The sequence below is a fragment of the Thalassophryne amazonica genome, chromosome 2 (genome assembly GCF_902500255.1).
Source record: "Thalassophryne amazonica chromosome 2, fThaAma1.1, whole genome shotgun sequence".
Classification (NCBI taxonomy): Eukaryota; Metazoa; Chordata; class Actinopteri; order Batrachoidiformes; family Batrachoididae; genus Thalassophryne; species Thalassophryne amazonica.
Genome location: NC_047104.1, coordinates 125,054,703 through 125,078,525, shown reverse-complemented (window position 1 = coordinate 125,078,525; position 23,823 = coordinate 125,054,703). Strand labels below are relative to the sequence as shown.

Here is a 23,823-nt window from a genome sequence, read left to right as displayed (position 1 = left end):
TTGATCAACCAGTTTATACTCGTCAGGCACTCCCCTGGGGACTCCTATTGCGTCAATATATGTTGGATTTCCCACTCCTTTCCAATCTCTTTTTACTCTATGTCTGGCTATGCCTTTATGCCAATCTTCAGGAATAAGAGAGGCTGCATATGTCGTAACGTCTTCAGGGGTCATGGGTATGGCTTCAACTGGTAACAATAATGATATTAATGCACAATAACCTGACACATTCCGTGGCAGTCTGTCAAAGATTCTGTTATCCCCACACCACCACCATACGTCACTCCTCCCGACAGGTTTGAATGTGGGAGTACTATGGACCACATTCTTACACCAGGCGGTGTGGTTTAAGCTACCCAAAGTCTTACTTGTCCCTGTCAAGTGTACACATGTATGGTTAGCATGCCCAATTTTGCTTGAGAATAAAGGTTTAATCTTAGTCAATTTGGTCACTGGATAGATCTTGTCCCACTTAGAACAATTGTTGTTTGCCGCAATGTATGTCTGTGTCATAGCAGTCAGTAGACAGTCTTTGGGTAATGCTGCCGGTATTACCTGTAATATAGGTCTGGGTCCCATACATACAACACAGTCCTTCTTTGCTGCTAGTCCTGCTTGTTCTGCCATTAAAAGCCAATTGTTATTTTGTCCACTAATTCCTGTAGTTACTAGGAACCAGTCATCTGCCTTCATGTCTTTTGTGCCTTGTACAGACACCCCCTTTGCTTGTATGGACACCCCCTTTGCTTGTATGGACACCCCCTTTGACGTACTTAATTCGGTCAATATTGGTTGTTGTACTCTATCTGTTTCACAGAGGAAGAAATGGAAATACGGATCTTTTCCTTGTTTGTATACCCAAAGGAGGAACAACCAACAGTCTCCCTCTATATCAGGTGGGAATATGGTTCCTTTTTCTGTGGTATTCACCACTATAGACAGCTTATCATCTGTTTGATACATTTTGAGAATTTGACTCTGGTACTTAGCCCACTCGGTTTGTGCCCATCTTGGTGTCCATCTACTCCATTCATCGGCTACCAACGTTTCCCATCTCCTATCTTGTTGATCGTTGGTCATATACCATGAGAAACTATTTCCGTAATTAGTCCCTCTGTCACCATCCGGCATTCCATGGGTAAGACCACTATATGGTACAGAGATGATCACAGAAGTATTTCTAGGAATGCAGGCTTGTACACCAAATCGGTACGCATTATTCCCATCACAGCTATGTACTGTGGCATTTATTATCGGACTGGGGTCTTCGTTACTTCTTTTTGGTCTCTGCAATCTGCGGATGTGATCCTTATTATCATGTCCCGTGCTCATGGCTTTTAATAATAATCCCAATTCAAAAAAAAAGTAGCATAACAAGGACTGTCCGTGGGGTCCAGATACCCTCGTTCTTTTATTTTTTCTTTCGCCATTTCTGCACACTACAGCACACCTATGTTCAGAACAGTGGCTTCTTAATGTCTTCTGCTAGCTTTCGTGTCTAACCTGGATCTTAACACCAAGCTCACACACTATTACTAGTCTTGTCCTACTGTTCTTACTGTTTGTCTGTGTCTGCAGAAATGACTTTCTTACAGTGAGTTAAATGAATCCATGTACTTCTTTCCCCAATTTTCAAAGCTGTGGGTGTTGTGAGTAGTACTTGATAGGGCCCTTCCCATTTAGGTGAATGCCAGTGTTTTCTCTTGATGCTTCTTATCAACACCCAGTCTCCAGGTACCACTTTAGGGTCCTCCTGTGGAGAAATGGGATCATCAGTGTTTGGAACTCTCCCTCGTTGTCCTTCTAACATTTTTCTCATGTAATCCGCCAAATTGGCTTCCTCAGGTACATCCCAAATTTGTCCATAATATGGCAATCGATATTTTCTGCCAAACAATGTTTCATACGGTGTCAACCCCATGGTACTAGTTAATTTATATACATTTTTACCAAATCTACACAATGCGTCCATGGTCTGCCTGTTTCCTCCATTGTCTTTCTAAGTCTGTTTTTTACTGTTCCATTCATCCTTTCCACTAATCCGGCGCTTTGTGGATGATAAGCACAATGATTTTGAGATTAACCTGTAGTGCTTCTCCTACGTATTGCACTATTGTATTAACAAAATGCGCTCCATTATCTGAATAGACTGTTTCTGGTATTCCAAATCGTGGGATGATGTCTTTGCATAATGCTTTAGCCACTGTAAGTGAATCTGCATGTTTTGTAGGGAACAATTCTACCCATTTTGAGAAGGCATCAATTATGACTAAACAAAATTCCTTCCCTTCATGTTTACTCAGCTTATATAATCCATATGAATCACTTGAAAGGGATATTGTGGTGTTGGAAATTTACCTCTTTGGGGTCTCAAATTGCCTTGTGAGTTGTGTTTTGCACATATCATGCATGCTCTACAATGCTGTTTTGCATATGCATCGAACCCATAAAGACAAAAAATAGATTGCAATTGCGATATCATACCCCCTGATGAGACATGCGTCACGCCATGGCTCATAATAGCTGCCCATTTAAACATATTTTTTGGCAATATGGGTTTCTTTTGTGGTCATACGTACAAGTCATTTGCATACGTAGCTCCTTTAGTTATCCACATTTGTTTTTCTCTGTCAGTTGCCTGCTGTTGCATGTCAGCAAGCAGTGTATGACATAAAAGCAAATCTGGAGTAGTTTCCTGTACAACAAAATAGAAGAAGCTGCTGCTGCCTCTTTTGCTGCTCTGTCAGCAAAATCATTTCCTTTTGAAACACTGTCAGAGCCATTGGTGTGAGCCGCACATTTGCATATAGCAATTTGTTGAGGCAACTTCACAGCTTGCAGTAGGGCAGTTAGGAGAGTGGCATGAGTCACTGGCTTTCCAGATGATGTCACCATTCCACGCTCCTCCCACAGTTTTGCAAACACATGCACTGTGCTGAAAGCGTACTGGCTGTCTGTATAAATTGATACGGCCGTACCTTGAAACAGATAGCAAGCTGCAGTTAAAGCAACTAAGTCAGCTGCTTGTGCTGAAAATGACGATGGCAATGAAGCAGAATCTAATACTTCTGAATTTGTGACGACAGCATATCCAGATTGCGTTTGTCCATAAGCATTTTTAGTGGAAGAACCATCCACATACACGATTGTACTGTTTGGGATGGGTGTGTCCCGGAGGTCTGGGCGTGCTTTCGTACAGACTGTTGCTACATCAAGACAATTGTGCGGCTCACCATCCTTAGGTAAAGGTATCAATGTGGAGGGATTCAATGTTGTACATCGCTCTATCGTAAGGTGTGGCTGTGATAATAGCAAGGACATGCACGAAAGATGTCTTGCTGGGGACAAAAGGCTCATGTTTGTCTGCAACAGAAGTGCAGAGACTGCATGTGGAACTTTCAATGTCAGCTGATGGAATAGACAACATTACTGCTACTTTGAACAGCCATAGGGGCTGCAACAACAGCCTGTACGCATGGTGGTAAAGCACTTGCTACTGCATCCAATTTAGATGAGTAGTAGGCAACTGGCCTCAATTTTGAGCCATACCCTTGAACCAAAACACTAGTCATGAACTTATTCTTACAATCAACTGTTTGAATGAATGGTTTACTATAATCTGGTAGTGCCAAAACTGTGGATGACACTAATGTTTGTTTTACTTTTACAAAGGCTTCCTCAGCATCTTTGTTCCATTCCAACACGGTTGACATTGAAATATCATCTTTGTACATCAAATCAGAAAGTGGACTAGTCAACTCTGCATAGCAAGGAATCCATGCCCTGCAGTAATTTGTCAATCCAAGAAATGACATCATCTGCTTTTTGGTTTGTGGTTTTGGAGCGTGCAAAATTGCTTCCTTCCTGTCAGACAGGATCGTGCGCCCTGTGGCTGATAATTCATGTCCTAAATATTTTACTTTATCCCTACACAACTGAACTTTGTGGCCATTATCAAATAAGAAACATAATAATGCTACTGTGTCAGTTATGCAGTTTTCTCGTGTGTCAGAGGCAATCAAAATGTCATCAACATACACTAATAGTTGGCTATCTGCCGGTGGAACGAAATTGGCTAAACATGCTGACATGACTTGAGAATAAATAGTTGGGCTCTCTGCGTAACCCTGCGGTAATCTGGTGAATGATATCGTTGTCCTTTAAAGGTAAAAGCAAACCAGAATTGACTATCTGGATGCACTGGCACAGAGAAAAATGCATTACTTATGTCAATTACTGAGAAACTATTAGAATTTGGTCTCAGCGAATTTAACAAGGTGTGGGATCTGGGACGCATGGTGCTCTTTTAATCACAGCAGCATTTACTGCCTGCAGATCTTGAATCATTCTCCACCCCACTGAGCGCGGAGCCTTTTTTACAGGAAATATGGGTGTGTTACATGGTGAATCTGGACATGGCACTATTACTCCTGCTGTTAATAAATCCTCTATTACTGACCTGATTCCGTCAATTGCATCAGGTTTCAATGGATACTGTCTTACACATGGTCTGTATTCTGTTTTTGGCCTTATAACTACAGGTTGTGCATTTTTAATCAGTCCTACGTCTGAAGGACCTGTTGTCCACAATCCTGACGGTACTGAAGAGAGAAGAGCATCTTCTTCAGGACTCAACTGAAACACTCAGGATTGTGAAGTGGACACATCAATGTGTGTTCCAGCTGTCAGCACCAATGAGACATTAACTGGCACTTTATACAACTTGGTTGATGGACTGAACTCCGTTCGTGGTCCAACTCTGCTCCAATCAGTGGCTGACAAAGCTGTTATGACTGTCAGTCCCAATTCTTGCCATTCTGTCAAATATGGCTTACAAAGTGACATATGTAATGGCATACCTGTGAATCTCAATTTTGATACATCTTCAGTGGCGCCTGTTACTGTTATGACAGCTGTTGAGTTGCCATCATGGATCAAAGCGGTCATTGTCAGCTTCACAGGTGAAACATTTTTCAATTTAGTTTCATAGTCACCATCCGGACCTGGAGGATCTTTATGCCACATTGTGACATGCAGGTGGTGACATCTGTTGTTCAGGATTTTTTAGTAGGGCTGTCGCTTGCAAGACGACATCTTTACCCCATCCTGCAGCATCTTCTTCTGAAATGTCAAATGTATAGTAATAGTGGAATGTGGGGTCATCGCTTTCTTCTCTTACCATGTTAACGCCTCCTGTGCGTTCAACAACTAATTTCCCTTGTTCCACAATTATGGACAAGCCCAATGCAGTCAATCCTCTCCTAGGAGGTTAACTGGACATTGTGGCATGCTCAACACTGACATAGTACACGTCAGGCCAAATGGATCTGTCAACGTTATGGGTTTGGTGATAGGGACGTCTGATGTTTGTCCATTTGCAGAGCGAACCCTAAAGATTTCGTTGCTTAATTGATGGACAGGTATGTTGTCATTACATGTGGTTCTACATGCTCCTGTATCACAAAGGAATGTCACTGGTCGTCCATTTACCAACAAAGTCACTTCTGGTTTTGGTACCGGATTTCCCAGCAAGGCACACAGATCCATATCACAATCAGACTGCCTGTCTGATGTGGAATCATGGATTATGGATTCTAGTCATTGTGGATACTGTGGCTGCGGAGGATTATTCCGTTGTGGAATTCTCCCTGCTGCTCCCTCAGGTAGGTGGATTCGGACAATTTCTATACATATGTCCCTCTCTTCCACAGTGCAAACAAATCAGGGGACCACGTGGTGGCCCTCCCTGTCTGTGCTGCTGTTGTGGTTGCCAGGGTCCTTGATGTTGTGGCGGTCCACCTTGTCTATTTGCCATGGCTTTTTGGGGCGTTTGCACTGCTTCTGCTGTCTTAAGTTACCCTGCTGGTATATATTTCATCATCTCCATGTGCTACATACACTCCTTTGTCGCTGTTTCTGGTCTTTTTCTTGCTTTAAGACTTCTTCTGCATGACAGCAGTGGGTATGTGTTGTTCTTCCAATGTGCCTGTAGGCAATCCAATCCATTTTTCTGTATCCAAGCTTTTATATCCTTATTGGAATGTTGAGTCAGAGCGTTTTTCAATTGTTGTTCATACACAGGTGTTCCTGGCAATATGCCACTATGGACCCTAAATACATTCTCAAATCTGCATCTAACTCTGTCCATGGCTCTCCTTCTTTCTGAGTTGTCCTGGTAATTTCAGTATAATTTATCTTGGTCCTAACACTCCTTTTGCACGTGTAATCATAGCTTCCACTCTTGTTTCTAAGACTAGATCATCATGTGTCAGTGGTACGCCTTGTTGGTCTGCAGGATTCCAGTCTCCGCGTACCTGACTCCATTAGGGCCACATGCTTTCATCCACACCTGTTGGACTTCAGGTCCATTAAGGTGGTAAGGATGTTCTAATGTTTTCTATATCCTGCAGAAAGCCCTCGATATCGACATGTGGCGATGGTATCATGTCGACTGCTGCTTTGATATCATCAGCATTCCATGTCCGATAAACGAGCATGGTTGATAGCTGTCCTGCTGTTCCTGCACGAGGATTTGGTACTTCTATCATAGGAATAGGCACCTCCCTGATCCTATGTTCCACCATGGGAGGGGCTGTAGGGCACTTCACCTGACTGCGTGTTTGTGGTTTTTCTGGTTTTCTCTTTTTACCTTAGGTTTTACTGCCAAATCATACTGTGGTGGCGATACATCGTCATCCTCTGGTAGAGGAGATAAAGGGTCTCTTTGTCACCGACGATCCAGCCGGCGGTGATTGTTGAGGCTGTTCTGGCTCTCTGTGCTGAATTATCACATCTTCTTCTGCCTTACCTACAGCTTTCTTTTTCCTTGCTTTCTCTAATCGTCGCTTCTCTGCTCCTTTCTGTCTGTTCTCTGCTTCTTCCTCCCAAAATGCCACTAAATCTGCCCCTACTTTCTGCATCTTTTTCTCATCACCTTTATTTCCCGTTCTAACTCCTTCTTCAGCTTTTGTATGCTGATCAGGTTCAGTCGTCCGTCAAAGTCATGTTTATTTATCCAGGTCTCCAATTTCTTTGTTGCTTTTGGATTTTTTTCCTCCATAAATTTCCAGTCGTCAGTTGATAAATTTTCCTTATTTTTAGACGTCTTACCCCCCATTTTTTATATTTTTTATCCCTTGTTATAATTTGGACTTCAGACGGGGGCACACCTAGGGTGTTCTAAATCTGAAGTTTTCACACTTTCTTTGGACGTGACAATTAATTTGCCGGCGTGTGGTTGATTCCTTTCACCTCCCCGTAGGAAGCGGAATCACTTGCCTGCTGCTTCCACACGCACGGTTGTCACTAACGTGTCCAAAGTATTACACTTTCACACAGTTATTTACACTTACACAATACACTATGTACACATAGAACACTTTTAAATAATCGTACGCGTATTCTTATGCCAAGGGGAGCTCGCCCTCCCGTGAAATTTAACTAATTGTCTTGCATTAGGGGACTCCGCCGTCCCTGCCAAATTTAACTGCTTTTTTATAGTGCACGTATTTCTACCCGGGATTTCCTTTACGTATTAAAACAAGGGAGTCCGTATCCTCCTTCCCGGAATTTAACTACGTGCGTCCCTCGCAACCGTAGAGGAGTCCCGCCCTCCTTACAGAGTTTAACTGTGTTTCATTAACAGACGATTCTGGTATCAGCGCTTACGGAGTTTAACTGTTTTATGTGATCACTTTTATCCCCTACCGGTACGCGTATATAAACCAGAGGAGTCCCACCCTCCTTACAGAGTTTAACGGCTTGCATTAACAGACGATTCTGTATCATCGCTTGCGGAATTTACTGTTTTATGCGATCTGATCACCACTCATTCGTACTGTTACAAAGAATTTTACTCACTGACTCGACTTCCTGTGTGTCTTCTTCGGGAAAATCTCGTCAACCAGACGATGCCAACGTTGGTCGACATTGCAGACACGATCAATCGATCGATCGGACCTTGGCCAAGGATTTACGTCTGGACTTGACGACTCCGCCAGACACCCTCCGGTGTTGGTTGAGCTCCCGGACGAGGCCCCCAGTCAATGTTGGGGTATTTTCTCCTCCAAACATTTTTAAAACCTTTAACAAGACAAACAGAGTCAAGAAACACCAGTGAGACAGAAAGTCAAATTTTACGCGTGGAGTGCAGTCAGGCTGTACACCAGGCTACACTAAAGTCTGGCCTGCTTTTCCGCTCTTTTATTAAGAGTACGCCCTCATCACATAAACAAAAAAACTTGTCCTAAGGGTGGGGGTGATGACGCAAGACAAGTTTCTTCCCGTAACATAAACGCATAAGTCAATAAGGCAGCTGTAAGGAAGAACACTTTCTTTACACAGGTCAGCACATCTCGTTCGTCTGTTGCAGTATACAGCTGTCCTGCATCTGCCTGAGTGTCCTGTCCTTCACACTCCTTCACACTAAGCACCACATCACACCAGTTTCAAACGTTCTTACTCCCAGTCGTTAGAGCTGCGAAACAAGGTTATATCATAATAATAAGTACATCCAGCCCTTCATTCCCAGCTCAGATTGACCCCAGAGTGCTAAACAAAATTGAATTCTCAGGCTTGGTTAAGACAGGTGCAAAACAGCACAACACCGTTCTCATGAGAAAGAAGACAAAGCTAAAACAAGGTGGAATAACACGTACTCTCAGGTGAAGTGCAAAACAGCACAACACCGTTCTCATGCGAAGAAGACAAATGTACAAATGTTTAACAGTGATAACAATATTACAAAATCTTTAACAGTTTTCATCCTGCCCCTTCCGTGTAGTGCCGCAGTTTACACCACCGTAATTGGTGGCAGTGTGTACCCTAATCAACGGCGTGTAAAACGGTGATAGAGCCCACATCAGCATCCTCAAGGGCGTTTTAACTGGGCGACAGAGGCAGACAAACGGCGGCGCTAGCGGACAGTACGCCGTTCTAAACGCCACCTCCTGGTTAACGGTGTTCCAAACGGCCGGTAGGCGGCAGTCCAGTATAAAAAACGCTAATGCGCTGCATGCAAGGCCTCTCACTCGCAGCCATCTCCAGATATTTTTGCAGAGAAGCACCAGTATGCCTCCTAAAAGAAAATTGGCAGTGGCAAGGACTTACCAAGAGGTCTGGTTCAGAAACAGAGTGTAGTCCTGTGGTGGAGACGGAGCAACACATTGAGGAGGGGAAAAGGAAGGAGAATAAAAGGCTGAGGATGATCTCCCTCCCCCTGCAGTGACAGAGGCATGTATTCCTGCTGCTTCAGCCTATTATACTCTGGGGGCGGTGCCTATATGCAAAAGTTCCTGGAGTAATGCAGGATTTGCCTGGATAAATCCAGCCGTACACAGGGCATTATCGGCGGCAGCAGAACACCGCCGTTCTCACGCGCGTCTTAACCTGCGATTGTAAAGGATAGAACTGGGTATTAACCCCCGTTGCCTGACGTGTGTCGGATGCTACGGCGTCAAAACGCCGCTTTATTCGGCAGATTTAGCGGCGTTTTATCCACGTATTTGCGGATAGTACATCGGCCAAAACGCTGGCGAAATGCTCTGCCCCTTTCCACCGCGAAAACAGCCGGAACTACCGCAAACTTCGGTCTACGTACTGCCCGCCGACAAAACCGTCTATGTGTAAACTAGGCTTTATTTTCACAGCAGCTGTGCAATGTGGTTACACATGCTGCAGCTGCTCGCACTGTGTTCCCGTGTGCACGAAACTGTCGCAGCATGTATTTTTCTTTGTTTTTTTCACAGCAGCTGGGCAATGGGGTAACACATCACGCAGCTGCTCACACTGTGTTCCTGGTTGCACAAAACCATCACAGCATCATGCACGCCTGCCCGTTGGCTCGATGTTTTCGTGTTTCGCTCATATGAGCTGTTCCCCATGACTCACCCTGATTTATACTTAGTCGTACTCTGTGTGAAGGAGCCCTAAACACTGGCCAGCACAATTGAGGAGAACTCCTGCTGTGAATACAACAGGTTACAGTTTATGAAAAAGTTTCCAGCTGAGGGCTGCACATCCTCTTCAACACTGTGACATCTGAACACTAACCTTCATTTACATCAAAGCATGTTTCGCCTCACCTCGTCTTCCCAGAGAGCTCCGTTACATGGTCTGCGCACAGGAACTGGAAGCTGGGCAGGTGTACAGCACTGTCGGTCACATATTCACTGAGCCAGGTTTCAATGTTTGGTGAAAACCAGTGAAAAAGTTTCAAAAGATGACAGTCCAGTGTTTATGAGCTCGTCCCTGGTGTAAGCAAAAAGGAAGAAGAGGAGACTGCCAAAAACCCCAAACAAACACAAAATCCACAAAGTACGAGAGAGCACAGTACCAAGGTGGCCATCTGGGGCACAGTCACCATAGCACTCTTATGCCTTAGCACCATAGCACTTCTTTTAGTTTGCATCTCCTACAAAGAATGTAGTCCACCTGTGTACACCTTCCTCCACTCATGTCATCCAATGCTCCTCCCTTTTCTTAAAGTATGTATTCACCACAGCCATTACCATCCTTTTTGTAAAATCAACTACCATCTGCCCTTCCACATTCCAGTCCTTGACACTATATCTACTCATTACTTCCTTATCACCTCTGTTCCCTTTGCCAACGTGCCCATTGAAGTCCGCTCCTATCACTACTCTTTCATGCTTGGGCACACTCTCCATCACCTCATCTAACTCACTGCAGAAATCTTCTTTCTCCTTTGTCTCACAACCTACCTGTGGGGCATATGCACTGATGATATTCATCATTACCCCTTCAATTTCCAACGTCACACTCATGACCCTGTCAGACATTCACTCCAACACACTCTTAACATGCCTTTCCTTTAAAATGACCCCAACACCATTTCTCTTCCTATCCTCACCATGATACCACAACTTGAACCCACCGCCTATGCTTCTGCTCTTACTTCCCTTCTACTTGGTCTCTTGCACACACGTCTACTTTTCTCCTCTCCATCATATCAGCCAGCTCTCTCCCTTTACCAGCCATACTACCAACTCTCACTTCCACTGTTCTAGTTTTCCTCTTCTCCCACTGTTTCCTGAGACGTTCTCCTACTCTTGTTCTTCTTCGCCCAGCAGAAGCCCAATTTCCTCTGGCACCCTGTTGGGAAACAGCACCGGTGGTGGTCATTGTTAACCCGGGCCTTGACCGATCTGGTATGGAAATTTGATTTAGCTTGTTTTATGTCAGATGCCCTTCCTGACAGAGCCCTACTCATTTATCCAGGCTTGAGACCGGCACTCAGAGTGTACTGTCTGCACACTCCATGTGGCTGAATTATTTTGGAATAAGGCTGTAAAAAAATGTGAAAAAGTGAAGTGCTGTGAATACTTTCCAGAGGAACATGCTGGAACATGCACAGAGGCATGCTACAAAGCCAAAATTTCTAAGTAACTATTCATTAAAAATATTCAGATTAATATATGATAAAGATTATATATGAGAAATACAAGGATTATAGTTGATACATTTTTTTAGATAAGTCCTGGGATGGATGCAAGAACATTCTGAAATCACTGAAATATCATAGATTCATTTACAGCAATCATTTAGAAATACAAACAGTGCGGTCACTCTGCTCTCTGTGCTCCTGATCCAGACATGGGAGACTTGAGTTTGAGACTTGGACTTCAGTCGGACCTAAGTTGCACAAACAGTGACTTCACTCATGACTTGCAACTCAAAGACTTGAGACTTGACTCAGAGTTGAGGTTCGAGACTCATGAACAGCACTGGCGCACAGACTACTTTGATTTAAAAAAATGGCCGCACATATAAGCCTTATGTGCAACATCACTGTTTCCATCATTTTATAATTGCTCTCTGTGTAGTCTGCAGCAGAAACTGATTTGCAGCTCGGTATGTGAAGCTTCATTTCAAGAGGAGTCACAGACCTGTATCAGATCAGTTTAATTTAAGTAACGAAGCCATAAAGCTGTTAAATGCACTCCAATGTGAGCAATAATGTGGCATAAATAGACTGGATGTCACCAAAGTGATTTCAGCTAAGCACTAGAACACTGTCGCAACTGACAGAATAACGTTTTCCACTTTGTAACAAAACCAGACAGATAGGTTTTCATTTCCACATATTCAAAAATTAAGTATAAAGAAGATCTGATACGTTTTCTTATTTCAAAACATGAGCGGCAATTTAATTTCCACTTCAAATATTGACTTGCAGAAGAAGAAAAGAAGAAATGTCTTCAGTATCAGCAGGACTTGTAGAGCAGAAACTGTGATGACTTCGAGTGAGCCCCGAGTGGCTCATCGTTCCATCAGGCCAAAATTAGCTTAACTGTTTCCTCTCATTTGGCACAGTTTGGGGTAAATAGGTGTGATGATTTATCTTCACCAGCAAATTATTTTGTCTTGAAAGATGACACACAAACACAGGGGCCCCGTCACCACCTGACCAATCATGAACAAAACAAATATGATCTTGGAATAAAACATGCTTCTTTTATGCTAGCCGTAAAGAATCTGTTAAAAATTATTTAAAAATAGAAGGGCACATCATCACAATATTAACATTTGCAGAGTTTGACTCAGATGTTTGTAAGAATCGTGGTATTGTATTTCTTATAGTGTTTTTCTTTTTTTTCCAGTGTCGAGTTGTAATTTTATTAAACCTCCAAATCGTGACTATCCAGGGTGGGACCAGGATGCAGATTGTAGTCTTACACACCTCTCTGCAGCTTCTCCTCCCCTGCCATCCCCCCAATACCCCATCCCACGTAGAGACTGGTGCCTGCTCCCAGAACCACCAATAACCAGCAAAAATCTATTTAAGCATAAAAATTCAAAAGAAAAAATAATATAGCACCATCAACTGCCACCACAGACTAAAACAGTTAATGTGGTCTATTAAACATTAGGTCTCTCTCTTCTAATTTCCTGTTAGTAAATGATATATAATGGATCAACATATTGATTTATTCTGCCTTACAGAAACCTGGTTACAGCAGGATGCATATGTAGTTTAAATGAGTCAACACCCCCGAGTCACACTAACTGTCAAAATGCTCGTAGCATGGCTGAGGAGGAGGAGTAGCAGCAATCTTCCACTCCAGCTTATTAATTAATCAAAGACCCAGACAGAGCTTTAATTCATTTGAAAGCTTGACTCTTTGTCTTGTCCATCCAAATTGGAAGTCTCAAAAACCAGTTTTAGTTGTTATTATCTATCGTCCACATGGACCTTTGCTCAAAATGTAAATGAGTCCACCCACCACCTTAGCCACACTTTAGATCTTGTTCTGACATATGGCACAGAAATTGAAGACCTAACAGTATTCCCTGAAAACCCCTTTTTATCTGATCATTTCTTAATAACATTTAAATTTACTCTGATGGACTACCCAGCAGTGGGGAATAAGTTTCATTACAGTAGAAGTCTTTCTGAAAGCGCTGTAACTAGGTTTATGGTATGATTCCTTCTTGTTATGTTCTTCAATGCCATATACCAACACAGTGCAGAGTAGCTACCTAAACTCTGTGAGTGAGATAGATTATCTCGTCAATAGCTTTACATCCTCATTGAGCACAACTTTGGATGCTGCAGCTCCTCTGAAAAAGAGAGCCTTAAATCAGAAGTGCCTGACTCCGTGGTTTAACCCACAAACTCGGAGAGGAAATGGCATCTCACTAATTTAGAAGATCTTCATTTAGCCTGGAAAAAGAGTCTGTTGCTCTATAAAAATCCCTCCGTAAAGCTAGGACATCTTATTATTCTTCACTAATTGAAGAAAATAAGAACCCCAGGTTTCTTTCAGCACTGTAGCCAGACTGACAAAGGGTCAGAGCTCTATTGAGCCAAGTATTCCTTTAACTTTAACTAGTAATGACTTCATGACTTTCTTTGCAAATTAAATTTTAACTATTAGAGAAAAAATTATTCATAACCATCCCAAAGACATATCTTTATGTTCGACTGCTTTCAGTAATGCTGGTATTTGGTTAGACTGTTTCTCTCCAATTGTTCTGTCTGAGTTACTTTCATTAGTCACTTCCTCCCAAACCATCAACATGTCTATTAGACCCCATTCCTACCAGGCTGCTCAAGGAAGCCCTACCGTTAATTAATGCTTCGATCTTAAATATGATCAATCTATCTTTATTAGTTGGCTATGTACCACAGGCTTTTAAGGTGGCAGTAATTAAACCATTACTTAAAAAGCCATCACTTGACCCAGCTATCTTAGCTAATTATAGGCCAATCTCCAACCTTCCTTTTCTCTCAAACATTCTTAAAAGGGTAGTTGTAAAACAGCTAACTGATCATCTGCAGAGGAATGGTCTATTTGAAGAGTTTCAGTCAGGTTTCAGAATTCATGGTGAAGGTTACAAATGATCTTCTTATGGCCTCAGACAGTGGACTCATCTCTGTGCTTGTCCTGTTAGACCTCAGTGCTGCTTTTGATACTGTTGACCATAAAATATTATTACAGAGTTTAGAGCATGCCATAGGTATTAAAGGCACTGCACCGCAGTGGTTTGAATCGTATTTATCTAATAGAGTACAATTTGTTCAAGTAAATGGGGAGTCTTCTCATGGACTAAGGTTAATTATGGAGTTCCACAAGGTTCTGTGCTGGGACCGATTTTATTCACTTTATACATGCTTCCCTTAGGCAGTATTTATTAGAAAGCATTGCTTAAATTTTTCATTGTTACGCAGACGATACCCAGCTTTATCTATCCATGAAGCCAGAGGACACACACCAATTAGTTAAACTGCAGGAATGTCTTCAAACATAAAGACATGGATGACCTCTAATTTCCTTAACTCAGATAAAACGGAGGTTATTGTACTTGGCCCCACAAATCTTAGAAACATGGTGTCTAACCAGATCCTTACTCTGGATGGCATTACCCTGACCTCCAATAATACTGTGAGAAATCTTGGAGTCATTTTTGATCAGGATATGTCCTTCAATGCACATATTAAGCAAATATGTAGCAAATATTAAGCAAATATGTAGGACTGCTTTTTTGCATTTGCGCAATATCTCTAAAATTAGAAAGGTCTTGTCTCAGAGTGATGCCGAAAAGCTAATTCATGCATTTATTTCTTCTAGGCTGGACTATTGTAATGCATTGTTATCAGGTTGTCCTAAAAGTTCCCTGAAAAGCCTTCAGTTAATTCAAAATGCTGCAGCTGGAGTACTGACAGGGACTAGAAGGAGAGAACATATTTCACCCATATTGGCTTCTCTTCATTGGCTCCCTGTTAATTCCAGAATAGAATTTAAAATTCTTCTTCTTACTTATAAGGTTTTGGATAATAAAGTCCCATCTTATCTTAGGGACCTCATAGTACCATATCACCCCAACAGAGCGCTTCGCTCTCAGACTGCAGGCTTACTTGTAGTTCCTAGGGTTTGTAAGAGTAGAATGGGAGGCAGAGCCTTCAGCTTTCAGGCTCCTCTCCTGTGGAACCAGCTCCCAATTCGGATTAGGGAGACAGACACCCTCTCTACTTTAAGATTAATCTTAAAACTTTCCTTTTTGAAAAAGCTTATAGTTAGGGCTGGATCAGGTGACCCTGAACCATCCCTTAGTTATGCTGCTATAGACTTAGACTGCTGGGGGTTTCCCATGATGCACACAGTGTTTCTTTTTATTCACCTCTTTTTGCTCTGTATGCACCACTCTGCATTTAATCATTAGTGATTGATCTCTGCTCTCTTCCACAGCATGTGTTTTTCCTGATTCTCTCCCCTCAGCCCAACTAGTCCCAGCAGAAGACTGCCCCTCCCTGAGCCTGGTTCTGCTGGAGGTTTCTTCCTGTTAAAAGGGAGTTTTCTTCCAACTGTCGCCAAGTGCTTGCTCATAGGGGTCATTTTGACCTTTGGGGTTTTTCTATAATTATTGTATGGCTTTTGCCTTACAATATAAAGCGCCTTGGGGCGACTGTTTGTTGTGATTTGGCGCTATATAATAAAAATGATTTGATTTGATTTGATTTATTTCCCGACATGGTTTCCATTGGTCCTTGTGACAAGATTGGTTTCCATCAGTGGTTTAGTTTCCCCTCAGTTATTCATTTATTCTCAGAGTGAGGTTTGTTTTTTTAACATTTTTGTTTGTTTTGGATTTGGACTCTGTTGATATTTCTGTTATTCTTTGTGTTGATTTCTCTTTACTGTGGTGGGTTTTGTTTATTAATGCAATTCAATTCACCCCACGATGCTACACAAGGTTATGGTCTAACCTGGCCAACCCCCCTCAGCAAGCACATAGGCAACAGTGGTAAGGAAAACAACAAAAAAAAACTCCCTCTGACATTTTTTTGAGGAAGAAAACATGAAGCAGACCAGACTTGGGCAGATGTCCAACTTCTTAGGCCAGTGCCTTCAACACATTCCAAAAAAGGGCTGAGAGGATACAGGTTTTCTTTGCAACCACCCACTCAAACAGGTGATTTCACTGATTAACTGATTCCATCTGCTCAAAGTGATGTTAATTTCAATTTATTTTAATTTATATAGTGCCAAATCAACAACAGAGTTGCCTCAAAGCGCTTCACACAGGGAAGGTCTAACCTTACCAACTCCCAGAGCAACAGTGGTAAGGAAAAAACTCCCTCTGAGGAAGAAACCTCAAGCAGACCAGACTCAAAGGGGTGACCCTCTGCTTGGGCCTGCTACAAACATAAATTACATAACAATTCACAGAACAATTCACGGACAAATGTACAAGAAATGCTATTGGGGCACAGGACATGTTGTGAAATTGTAGTGACACTGACCCACAACAGGGGGCGCAAATGAACGGTCAATAGATGAGCCAAAAATTAACAATTTAATGTTGTGAAGGAGCACAACGACATACAGACAATCTCAGAATATGATTACAGTCAATCCACAAAGGTGACGTGTGGGCAGGCTCGAGGATAGAAGACGTCTGTCCTGAGAAGAGCCGGAACCACACAATTTCCCGCTGCCAACCGAACCAGGTGAATACTGGAGCCCGCCAAGTCCCGAATTCCCAGGTGATCACCGTCCCCGCCTGTCGATCTGGTACTGCTGGCGAGAACAAAGACAGTCAAGTATGGGTGTGTGTACACCCCGTACAAAACGGTGGGAATGCCACCTCCACCTCTCACTAATATGTAGCAGAGTACCGCAGTAATTCCTCAGGGGAAAAGAGTGCAGTCCAGCACTCAATCAGCTCCCAGCAGACAGAGGATAACAGGTACTCCTGCAAAGACCACAATATACAGATTGATGTTAAAACACAAACGGCTGAGTATATTACCTCCAATGAAGTACGATATCTCGGCAACGAGGTGGAGATGACGTCTGGTCTTTATGGAGTGAGATGATGTTGAGTAGATGGGTGACAGCTGTCAAGAGATAATGAGTGACAGCTGTCACCCCCGGCTGTGTCCGTGGCGGCAGCGCCCTCTCGTGCCTGAAGCCCGCATTTCAGGCAGGGCGCCCACTGGTGTGGGCCAGCAGTACCTCCTCTTCTGGCGGCCCACACACACAACAGGACAGGAGGGTCGCCAACACGAATACAACTCCCATCTCTGGATGGAGCTGCAACCTTAAACAGAGAGAAAAAACAGAATCAGGCATCAGAAAGACAAAAAAATACTGTATAATTTGCCAGCATTAAAACAACAAGAGAAACAGAGAAAATACTAAGGTGATCGCCGGCCACTAGCCCTAAACTTCAGTAAAAGACCCAGAATTTAGGTAAAGTTGAGGCCGCAGCCCGCTCCAATTACTAATAAATGAATTAAAAGAGTAATCATTAATGTTAATCGTTAACCTGTGCTGTGCAGTTTCTGTGTTCCCTTTCTGTGTTGGTTTCATTTCATGTCAGTTCAACCATGTTGGGTTAGCTTCCAGTTTATTTTGACACTGTAATGTTTTGTTCATTATTTTGGTTTCCTGTCATACTTTGATAGTTCCCACACATGTCTGTTTTCTGTGATTTCTTCTCATGCATAAAAACATCTCATGTCCTCTCTGCCAGTATGCCTTACTCCATTTGCTAAGTCTACTCATGTTCCTAGTTCCCAGTGATTTCTTATTACTGACCAGAGTTTTGTTCCTGCATATTCTTCATTGTTAGCCCAGTCTGACTGCCGTTTTAGTGAATCTGGTTCCTAATCCCCTCATGGATACCTTCACCCTGCTGACAAATTCCCTCCACTTTTGACCACTGCATCTTTAAGAACTTTGGTTAAAGTGCATACATTGAATTTACCTTTGTTGTCAAGGCTAGTATTTGCCCCTTGATCTTCAGTACTTTGATTCCTGATTATAAGATCAAGCCATAATAGAAAAATACCACAATTGGCAAGGTTGAAACAGCAAAGTCAGCAATCAGGACCAGAGATGAGAGATGAGTGATCAAGACGAAAGGCACTGATGGGTGATGTGTGACCAGGATCAAAGAATCTGGAGCAAATGTAAAATAATAAATGACAAGTGTGACAGTCACAATAACAACAATGATGCCGTGATCAGGATCAAAGATGATGTTCAGATTTGTAATGATCCTGAGTACATTACATATCACACCAGGGACATGAACATTCTTGACGACTGCTACACCACAATAAAGGACGCCTATCGCTCTGTTTTCCTGTGCAGCTTTGGGACTCCCTGATCACTGTCTGATCCCCTCAGTCCCTACCTACAGGCAGAAATTAAAATCTGCAAAGCCTGTAGTGAAGACAGAAAGAAGTGGATGGATGCATCAAGGCAGGAGTTAAAAGCTTGTTTTGACTGCACAGATTTAAGTGTCTTTGAATCTGCATCCACAGACATTCATGGACTTTGTGACACTGTGATATTTTACATCAGTCTTTGTGAGGACCTGTGTCTTTCTGCATATAATAAAAAATAATAAAATCTTTCTGCACATCAATCAATCAATCAATTTTTTTTTATATAGCGCCAAATCACAACAAACAGTTGCCCCAAGGCGCTTTATATTGTAAGGCAAGGCCATACAATAATTATGTAAACCCCAATGGTCAAAACGACCCCCTGTGAGCAAGCACTTGGCTACAGTGGGAAGGAAAAACTCCCTTTTAACAGGAAGAAACCTCCAGCAGAACCAGGCTCAGGGAGGGCAGTCTTCTGCTGGGACTGGTTGGGGCTGAGGGAGAGAACCAGGAAAAAGACATGCTGTGGAGGGGAGCAGAGATCGATCACTAATGATTAAATGCAGAGTGGTGCATACGAGCAAAAAGAAAGAAACAGTGCATCATGGGAACCCCCCCAGCAGTCTACGTCTATAGCAGCATAACTAAGGGATGGTTCAGGGTCACCTGATCCAGCCCTAACTATAAGCTTTAGCAAAAAGGAAAGTTTTAAGCCTAATCTTAAAAGTAGAGAGGGTGTCTGTCTCCCTGATCTGAATTGGGAGCTGGTTCCACAGGAGAGGAGCCTGAAAGCTGAAGGCTCTGCCTCCCATTCTACTCTTACAAACCCTAGGAACTACAAGTAAGCCTGCAGTCTGAGAGCGAAGCGCTCTATTGGGGTGATATGGTACTACAGGTCCCTAAGATAAGATGGGACCTGATTATTCAAAACCTTATAAGAAGAATAATTTTAAATTCTATTCTAGAATTACAGGAAGCCAATGAAGAGAGGTCAATATGGGTGAGATATGCTCTCTCCTTCTAGTCCCCGTTAGTACTCTAGCTGCAGCATTTTGAATGAACTGAAGGCTTTTTAGGGAACTTTTAGGACAACCTGATAATAATGAATTACAATAGTCCAGCCTAGAGGAAATAAATGCATGAATTAGTTTTTCAGCATCACTCTGAGACAAGACCTTTCTAATTTTAGAGATATTGCGTAAATGCAAAAAGCATCATACATATTTGTTTAATATGCGCTTTGAATGACATATCCTGATCAAAAATAACTCCAAGATTTCTCACAGTATTACTAGAGGTCAGGGTAATGCCATCCAGAGTAAGGATCTGGTTAGACACCATGTTTCTAAGATTTGTGGGCCAAGTACAATAACTTCAGTTTTATCTGAGTTTAAAAGCAGGAAATTAGAGGTCATCCATGTCTTTATGTCTGTAAGACAATCCTGCAGTTTAGCTAATTGGTGTGTGTCCTCTGGCTTCATGGATAGATAAAGCTGGGTATCATCTGCGTAACAATGAAATTTAAGCAATACCGTCTAAAATACTGCCTAAGGGAAGCATGTATAAAGTGAATAAAATTGGTCCTAGCACAGAACCTTGTGGAACTCCATAATTAACTTAGTCTGTGAAGAAGATTCCCCATTTACATGAACAAATTGTAATCTATTAGACAAATATGATTCAAACCACCGCAGCGCAGTGCCTTTAATACCTATGGCATGCTCTAATCTCTGTAATAAAATTTTATGGTCAACAGTATCAAAAGCAGCACTGAGGTCTAACAGAACAAGCACAGAGATGAGTCCACTGTCCGAGGCCATAAGAAGATCATTTGTAACCTTCACTAATGCTGTTTCTGTACTATGATGAATTCTAAAACCTGACTGAAACTCTTCAAATAGACCATTCCTCTGCAGATGATCAGTTAGCTGTTTTACAACTACCCTTTCAAGAATTTTGAGAGAAAAGGAAGGTTGGAGATTGGCCTATAATTAGCTAAGATAGCTGGGTCAAGTGATGGCTTTTTAAGTAATGGTTTAATTACTGCCACCTTAAAAGCCTGTGGTACATAGCCAACTAACAAAGATAGATTGATCATATTTAAGATCGAAGCATTAAATAATGGTAGGGCTTCCTTGAGCAGCCTGGTAGGAATGGGGTCTAATAGACATGTTGATGGTTTGGATGAAGTAACTAATGAAAATAACTCAGACAGAACAATCGGAGAGAAAGAGTCTAACCAAATACCGGCATCACTGAAAGCAGCCAAAGATAACGATACGTCTTTGGGATGGTTATGAGTAATTTTTTCTCTAATAGTTAAAATTTTGTTAGCAAAGAAAGTCATGAAGTCATTACTAGTTAAAGTTAATGGAATACTCAGCTCAATAGAGCTCTGACTCTTTGTCAGCCGGCTACAGTGCTGAAAAGAAACCTGAGGTTGTTCTTATTTTCTTCAATTAGTGATGAGTAGAAAGATGTCCTAGCTTTACGGAGGGCTTTTTTATAGAGCAACAGACTCTTTTTCCAGGCTAAGTGAATATCTTCTAAATTAGTGAGATGCCATTTCATCTCCAACTTACAGGTTATCTGCTTTAAGCTACGAGTTTGTGAGTTATACCACGGAGTCAGGCACTTCTGATTTAAAGCTCTCTTTTTCAGAGGAGCTACATCATCCAAAGTTGTCTTCAATGAGGATGTAAAACTATTGACGAGATACTCTATCTCACTTACAGAGTTTAGGTAGCTACTCTGCACTGTGTTGGTATATGGCATTAGAGAACATAAAGAAGGAATCATATCCTTAAACCTAGTTACAGCGCTTTCTGAAAGACTTCTAGTGTAATGAAACTATTCCCCACTGCTGGGTAGTCCATCAGAGTAAATGTAAATGTTATTAAGAAATGATCAGACAGAAGGGTTTTCAGGGAATACTGTTAAGTCTTCTATTTCCATACCATAAGTCAAACAAGATCTAAGATATGATAAAGTGGTGGGTGGACTCATTTACATTTTGAGCAAAGCCAATAGAGTCTAATAATAGATTAAATGCAGTGTTGAGGCTGTCATTCTCAGCATCTGTGTGGATATTAAAATCGCCCACTATAATTATCTTATCTGAGCTAAGCACTAAGTCAGACAAAAGGTCTGAAAATTCACAGAGAAACTCACAGTAACGACCAGGTGGACGATAGATAATAACAAATAAAACTGGTTTTGGGACTTCCAATTTGGATGGACAAGACTAAGAGTCAAGCTTTCAAATGAATTAAAGCTCTGTCTGGGTTTTTGATTAATTAATAAGCTGGAATGGAAGATTGCTGCTAATCCTCCGCCTCGGCCCGTGCTACGAGCATTCTGACAGTTAGTGTGACTCGGGGGTGTTGACTCATTTAAACTAACATATTCATCCTTCTGTAACCAGGTTTCTGTAAGGCAGAATAAATCAATATGTTGATCAATTATTATATCATTTACCAACAGGGACTTAGAAGAGACACCTAATGTTTAATAGACCACATTTAACTGTTTTAGTCTGTGGTGCAGTTGAAGGTGCCATATTATTTTTTCTTTTTGAATTTTTATGCTTAAATAGATTTTTGCTGGTTATTGGTGGTCTGGGAGCAGACACCGTCTCTAAGGGGATGGGGTAATGAGGGGATGGCAGGGGGAGAGAAGCTGCAGAGAGGTGTGTAAGACTACAATTCTGCTTCCTGGTCCCAACCCTGGATAGTCACGGTTGGAGGATTTAAGAAAATTGGCCAGATTTCTAGAAATGAGAGCTGCTCCATCCAAAGTGGGATGGATGCCATCTCTCCTAACAAGACCAGGTTTTCCCCAGAAGCTTTGCCAATTATCTATGAAGCCCACCTCATTTTTTGGACACCACTCAGACCCCTCTATCGTCTTATTTAAGGAAGATATTAAGTCTCTTAAATGTAGCCTGTGAACCTCCAGTTTTGCTGACTTCCATAGGCGTTCAATCTGGCGACATGTTCTCCTTAGAGTCATAATCCCATCATTTATCCAAGGACAGAAACTTTCACGAGGAGCTTTATTAGCCTTAAGTGGTGCCACTTGATCCAAGATAGTGGAACAGTGGCTATTAAAGCTATTCATAAAGCAATCAGTTTCAGTGAGATTACTAAAAAGTAAAGGGTTGAATTTATCACAGAAAAGCGTAGCTGTTGTCTCTGTGATAATTCTCCTTTCTGCCTTAGTAGAAACAGGTTGAGGCTCAGATGGCACCATCAAATCAAAGAAAACACAACAATGATCACTCAGAAGAACATGCTCCACACATACATTGGTAATTTCCAGGCCCAGTGCAAAAACCAGATCCAACGTGTGACCCTTGTTGTGAGTGGGACCTGACACATACTGTTTAAAATTAAAAGCCTCTGTCATAGTTATAAGCTCTCTTGCTGAAGTAGAAGAATCAACATCAATCTGGAAATTAAAATCACCCAAAATTAAGACCTTTTCCAATCTAATTATAGATGATAAAAAGTCAGTAAAAGCCTTAAGAAAAGTCCCAGCAGGGCCAGGAGGTCGATAGATCAAAACACTATAAAATTTATGTGAGGAACCAACTTCCATCATGAGCGCCTCAAAAGAGGGGGCGTGGCTCGTATCCGACAGTCTGCATTGTACCGGTCCGGTGCACAGCAGCCAGTCCTCCCCCCGCACGACAGGGGCGGGGCTTACCCCCGCTAAGCAACCCGCAGGACAGAGCTCATTTAAATGGATGCATTCATTTTCCCTCTGCCACGTTTCTGTGAGGAAAAGAAAGTCCAAGTTTTTCCTGACAAAAAGCTCATTAATGGAGAACGCTTTATTTGAAATAGAGCGCGCATTCAATAATCCAATCCTACTCAACAATGAGGCGGTAGTCGAGTCCGCTGAACACAGCGGGATAGGCTGCAGACATCTCCCACGGTCACGTGAGGCACCACTGTACCGGCGAAACCCACGCTGCTCCCGAGATGTAAACACAGAAAACAGGGACGGACCCGGGACCCAAGCGACTCGTCCATCGGGGACCCAGTGATGTCCAGGCTGAGTCCTGCAACACAGAGGAGTGGTAGGATGCATGAACAGGGCCGCACCGCCAGCCGTATGGCCCTGCAAGAGTGGAACTGGACGAAGCCACCTGTAGCTTTGGTATCCACGAGCCGCATGCC

At 42.4% G+C, this 23,823-nt stretch overlaps 1 long non-coding RNA gene across 1 annotated transcript in view; it reads left to right on the top strand.

Annotated features, from left to right (window-relative positions):
* Nucleotides 1-23,823, top strand: part of LOC117530059 — a 631,671-nt gene that overhangs the window by 247,497 nt on the left and 360,351 nt on the right. The window lies entirely within an intron of this gene.